We start from the raw sequence: 6,000 nt of genomic DNA on the forward strand, positions 1-6,000 counted from the left end.
GAAAAAGATGTGACATTGTGTGTGTGTGTGTGTGTGTGTGTATGAATGTTACTCAGCAAAAAAAAAACCTTACCATTTACCACACCATGGATGTACCTAGAGGGTATTTTGCTAAATGAAATAAGTCAGACAGAGAAAGACAAGTACTATATGATTTCTCTTACTTGTGAAATCCAAAGATCAATATAAATGAATAAACAAAAGAGAAACAGACTCATAGTTACAGGGAGGAGACTGATGGTTACTAGAGGGGAGGAGATTTGGGGCACTGAGTGAAAAACATGCAGAGATTGAGAAGTACATATTGGTAGTTGCAAAATAGCCATGGGGATGTAAAGTACAGCATAGGGAATATAGTCATTAATATTGCAATGACTGCATGTGGTGCCCAGTGGGTACTGGAAATATCAGGGGGGAGCACAATGTAAACTCTATGATTGTCTAACCAATATGCTGTCCACCTACACTAATATGAAATAATATTGAATGTAAGTTGTAGTTGAGAAAATATTTAAATAAATAAAAAATGAGACAATATTTAAAATAATAATACAGTCTTGTGCCCTTGAAAGTTGCTGAGAGAGTAGACCTTCAGCAGTCTCTCCACACATCCACTGTGGTAACTGTGAGGTGAATGTGTTGATTTCCCTGACTGTGACAATCATTTCACAAAGTACACAAATGCCACATAAGCACATTGTACACTTAAAACATAGACAATTTTATTTGTCAATTTTACCTCCATAAACCGGGGTGCAAAGGATGAAAGACAATAATCATCTCCTTGCCTATACCAAGTTCTCATACTGTTCTCTGACAGACAACACCTCCATCATTATTCACTGGGGGTGTTGTATCCACTTCACAGAAGTTATTACTGCTTATCAGTTACCTGCAATTGACTACGTCTCAAACGGATGATGTGAGAAGTGGGTAAGGAGGACTGCAAAATAGTTTCTAGTCTTGAAAAATCAAAGTCTTTTGAGTCTCATCTCATAATTTATTTAGCCAGTTCCCTTAAAAACTTCTTAGCATCTGATATATTTTATTCCTCCAGCCATTTTGATGTTCTAGAACCACATTCACATCGTTTCCTAAAGTAATTCTCAAGACTCATTCATTCAGCTGCCTTTCCCCAAACCCTTTCCTTCTGAACATAACAGGGTGACTGTGAGAGCACCTGGCATACTGTTGGCAAGACCACCCTTTTATCTTTTTCTGGGTAGTTACAGTCTGTGAAAAGGGAATGTAAAGTTCAAAACCAGCCCTGATTGGTGTGGCTCAGTGGATTGAGTGCCAGCCTGTGAACCAAAGGGTCGCCAGTTCAGTTTCCAGTCAGAGCACTTGCCTGGGTTGTGGACCAGGTCCCCAGCAGGGGGCATGTGAGATGCAACCACGTAGTGATGTTGCTCTCTCTCTTTCTCCCTCCCTTCCCCTCTGTCTAAAAAATAAATTACTACAATCTTTATTTAAAAAGTTCAAAATCATTTTCAATCTCATCTTTTTACTCTGTGGGGCTTGCAAGCAGTAGCTTCTAGCTCTGCAACACTTTGAATTTCTGGGCTCTATTGTTTCTCTTTTCCTTGGGTGGGTGGTGGGGGGCAAGCAAACCAAACACTGACTTCCTGAATGTATGTCTTTGTGAAAGTACTTAGTTGAACACAAAAATAATCGACAATTGGTCAGCCTCCCAAATTATTACAGACAACCTCTTTAGCCAATGTTTTGTCATTGAGTAACATACACCATCATAGTGTCAGTTTCCCATGTCAATTTCCTTGCCAACCACCTCCAGACTACTAAGTCAATGCTACATATTTAAAATTTGACCCTGCATAGTATGGTTCAGTGGACTGAGTGCCACCCTGTGAAGGAAAAAGTTGCTGGTTCAATTCCCAGTCAGGGCACATGCCTAGGTTGCAGGCCAAGTACCCAGTTGGGGGTATGTGAGAGGCAATCCATCAATGTATCCCTCACACATCAGTGTTCCTCTCCCTCTTTCTTCCCCCTTTCCCTCTCTATCAAAATGAATCAATAAAATCTTTAAAGAAATAATAGATAAATAAAATTTGTTGTAGTAGCACCCATGTCAAGGGACTCATTTCTGTATTGGGTTGAATACACTGGGTACAGCAGAAACAAGTCTAAAATATCAGTGTTCATTTTTATTCACCTCACAGTCTGATGAGGGTGGAGCTATATGTAATCTGGGAATCTCCTTCCATCTGCAGTTCCATCACCTTGGATTCTTTACTTCTAGCTTTCTGAGTGGAAGATGTAGGAAAAGGAAAATTTTCTTAATCTTTTTTTCAATTACATTCAATATTATTTTGCATTAGTTTCAGATACCCAGCATAATGGATAGACATTCATATACTTAACAAAGTGATCCCCCAATATTTCAAGTACCCACCTGTTATCATTTATAGTTATTACAATATTATCGATTATATCCCCTGTGCTGTGGTTTACATCCCCTTGACTATTTTGTAACTACCAATTTGTCCTTCTTAATACGTTTTCTTTTTTCACTCAGCCCTCAACTCCCCTGCCCTTTGGCAACCTTTAGCCTGATCTCTATATTATTGAGTCTGTTTTCTATTTTGTTTGTTCATTTTGCTCTTTAGATTTCACAAATAAGTGAAATCATATGGCCCACCCATTCTGTCACAAAATGATATCAAAAATCATTTTGAATGATATTAAAAAATGATATCATTCTGATAAGATATCATTTTTTATGGATGAGCAATATTCCATTGTATATATGTACCATGACGTTTTTCCATTCATCTTTTTATGGACACTTGGGTGGCTGTTACAGAACAGACTGGGGGGAGCTGAATGATATAAAAGATCCCCCCCCTTTTTCTCTGGGAGTTCCTCCTCCATCTTACTAGGTTCACCTTGCCGGCCACCACAGGAATAACAAATCTCCATGCCAAAGATTACTGAAAAGGAAAGGAATTATTGTTTATTTAAAAGTTATACAGACTAAAGTTCTTTAAAACACCCACAAACACACACAGTCCCTCCTTCTCCCTCTGCTCAGTCTGGGGTACCATATCTCAGGAAAGAAGTAGAAGTCTGTGATTCAGGCTCCCAGCACCACCCACACAGCAAAAGGGAGCACTGGCAATGATGCATGGCCCTGAATCTCACCGAAGCCATGAGGTCCCAACAAGATGCCCAAGACGCATGCTACCAACTCTCCACCAAAGCCGCATGATCCCCAGAAAGACCCCTAATGGTTGCCATGCCTGGATTTAAATCCCAGCACCACTCTTCTGCTGCAGCCTCATTTTCAGCTCCTCCCACAATTGGCCACAGCTGCCAGCATTCTGGGAAGGTGTGGCCCTGAGCTGTGCAACCAATCATCTCCAAGCTCTTCTTGACCCCATTACGAAGCCCTGTTTGGGGCCCCCCTCATGGCTGCACCGTTAAGTGGCTTTCATAGCTTGGATATTGCAAGTAACACTGCAATGAACATAGGGATTCATTTTTTTGAGTTTTCATGAGTCTTTTTTCTTTTTTAATATATTTTATTAGCTAGGATATTACACTTGTCCCATTTTCCTTCCTTTTATTTGTTTCCACCCTGCACACCCCCTCCTCACCCTCATTCTCCCCCCCCACCATGCAATTCATGTCCATGGGTCATACATATAACTTCTTTGGCTTCTACATTTCTTACACTATTCTTAACTGCCCCCTGTCTATTTTGTACCTACTATTTATGCTTCTTATTCCTTGTACCATTTCCCCCATTCTCCCTCCTCCCCCTCCCCACTGACAACCCTCCATGTGATGTCCATTTCTCTGATTTTGTTCCTCTTCTATTTGTTTGCTTAGTTTCTTTTTGGTTGTTTTTTTTTAGTTTGGTTCTTAATAGTTGTGAGTTTGTTATCATTTTACTATTCATAGGTTTCGATCTTCTTCTTTTCCTGAGATTAGTCCCTTTAACATTTCATATAATAAGGGTTTGGTGATGATGAAGTCCTTTAACTTGACTTTATCTGGGAAGCACTTTATCTGCCCTTCCATTCTAAATGAAAGCTTTGCTCCATAGAGTGATCTTGCATATAGACCCTTGCCTTTCATGACTTGGCATTCTTCTTTCCAGCCCCTTCTTCCCTGTAAAGTTTCTTGAGAAATCAGCTGATAGTCTCATGGGAACTCCTTTGTAGGTAACTGGCTCCTTTCCTCTTGCTGCTTTTAAGATCCTCTCCTTATCTTTCATCTTGGGTAATGTAATTAGGGTGTGCCTTGGTGTGTGCTTCCTTGGGTCCAACTTCTTTGGGACTCTCTAAGCTTCCTGGGATTCTCGGAAGTCTTTTTCCTTTGGCAGGTTAGGGAAGTTCTCCTTTATTATTTTTTCAAATAAGATTTCAGTTTCATGAAAGCTTATTTCTATTTCAATTCCTTCTTCCTCTCCTTCTGGCACCCATAGGAATCGGATGTTAGAACATTTAACATTGTCCCAGAGATCCTAAGACTCTCCTGATATTTTTGAGTTCTTATTTCTTCAGTTTGTTCTGGTTGAATGTTTATTTCTTCCTTCTGGTCTAAATCATTGATTTGAGTCCTAGTTTTCTTCCTGTCACTATTGGTTCCCTGTACATTTTCCTTTAATTCATTTTTCATAGCCTTCACTCTTTCCTCTATTTTGAGAGCATGCTCATCCATTTCAGCAAGCATCCTGATCACCAGTGTTTGAACTCTGCACTGATAGGTTGGCTATCTCTTCATCATTTAGTTGCATTTTTTTGGAACTTTCATCTGTTCTTTCATTTGGGCTATATATTTTTGTTTCAGTGCACCTGTTATTTGGTATGGGGTGGAACCTTATGTATTCTTTAGGGTGGGGCAACCCATATTGCTGCTTTGTGGCACTGGATGTAGGGGGGAAGGGTCCAAAAGGGAACAGTGCAGCTCCCTGGGTTGTCGGTGGCTTTCAGTCACTTCCTCTGCTGCCCACAAGCAAATGGAGCCCTTCTGATGCTGATTCCTGGGTGGGTGGGTTTGTGTATATTCTATAACCCTGTGGGTCTCTCCAGTAAACTCTCCTCTGAGGCAGTGGGAGTTTCTCCCACTGCCACAACCCCCACAGGTTTTCTCAGTCAGAGTTATTGAGGCCTTATTTTCTTGTGCTGGAATCCTGGGGTGCAGGATCTGTCTCACTCTCCAGTTGTTCCTCCCAGTTTATCTGCATGAAAATGTTGAACCACATGGTCCTCCAGCCACCACCTTGCCCACCCCAGTCCTCCAGCCACTGGCATGCCACAAGTGTTCTCTGTCTGGCTGCCTGTCTCCACTCTTCCTACTGGTCTGGATAAATATTTCTTCTTTTACTCCTTGGTTGTTGGAATTCCATACAGTTTGATTTTCTGGCAGTTCTGGGTTTTTTTTTTAATTTGATGTTCTCCTTCTTTAGGTTGTGCGAGGAGGCACACTGCATCTACTCATGCCTCCATCTTGGCCAGAAGTTGGGTTCATGTACTTTTTTAAATTAGTGTTTTGGGGGGTTTTGGGTCTATACCCAGAAATGGAATCTCTGGTTCTCGCAGCAGTTTCACATTTCATTTTTTGAGGAAGTTCCATCCTGTTTTCCATAGTAATTGAACCATTCTGTATTCTCACCAACAGCGCAGGAAGGTTCCCTTTTCTATATCCTCACCAACACTTATTACATGTGGATTTTGTTGATGATAGCCATTCTGAAAGGTGTGAGGTGATATCTCATTGTGGTTATAATTTCCATTTCTCTGATTATTAGTGATGTTGAGCATCCTTTCCTATGTCTATTTGCCATCTGTAAGTCCTCTTTGAAGAAGTGTCAGTGCAGATTCTCTGCCCTCTTTTAAATTGGTTTTTTTTGGGGGGGTATAGAATTATGTAAGTTTTTGATAAATTTTTGGATATTAATAACTTATCAGATGTATCATTAGTGAATATCTTCTTCAGTCAGCAGGTTGTCTTTTCACTTTGTTGATGGTCTCT

This window comes from Phyllostomus hastatus, unplaced genomic scaffold (assembly GCF_019186645.2).
Source record: "Phyllostomus hastatus isolate PE091 unplaced genomic scaffold, TTU_PhHast_1.1 phas_scaffold_216, whole genome shotgun sequence".
Classification (NCBI taxonomy): Eukaryota; Metazoa; Chordata; class Mammalia; order Chiroptera; family Phyllostomidae; genus Phyllostomus; species Phyllostomus hastatus.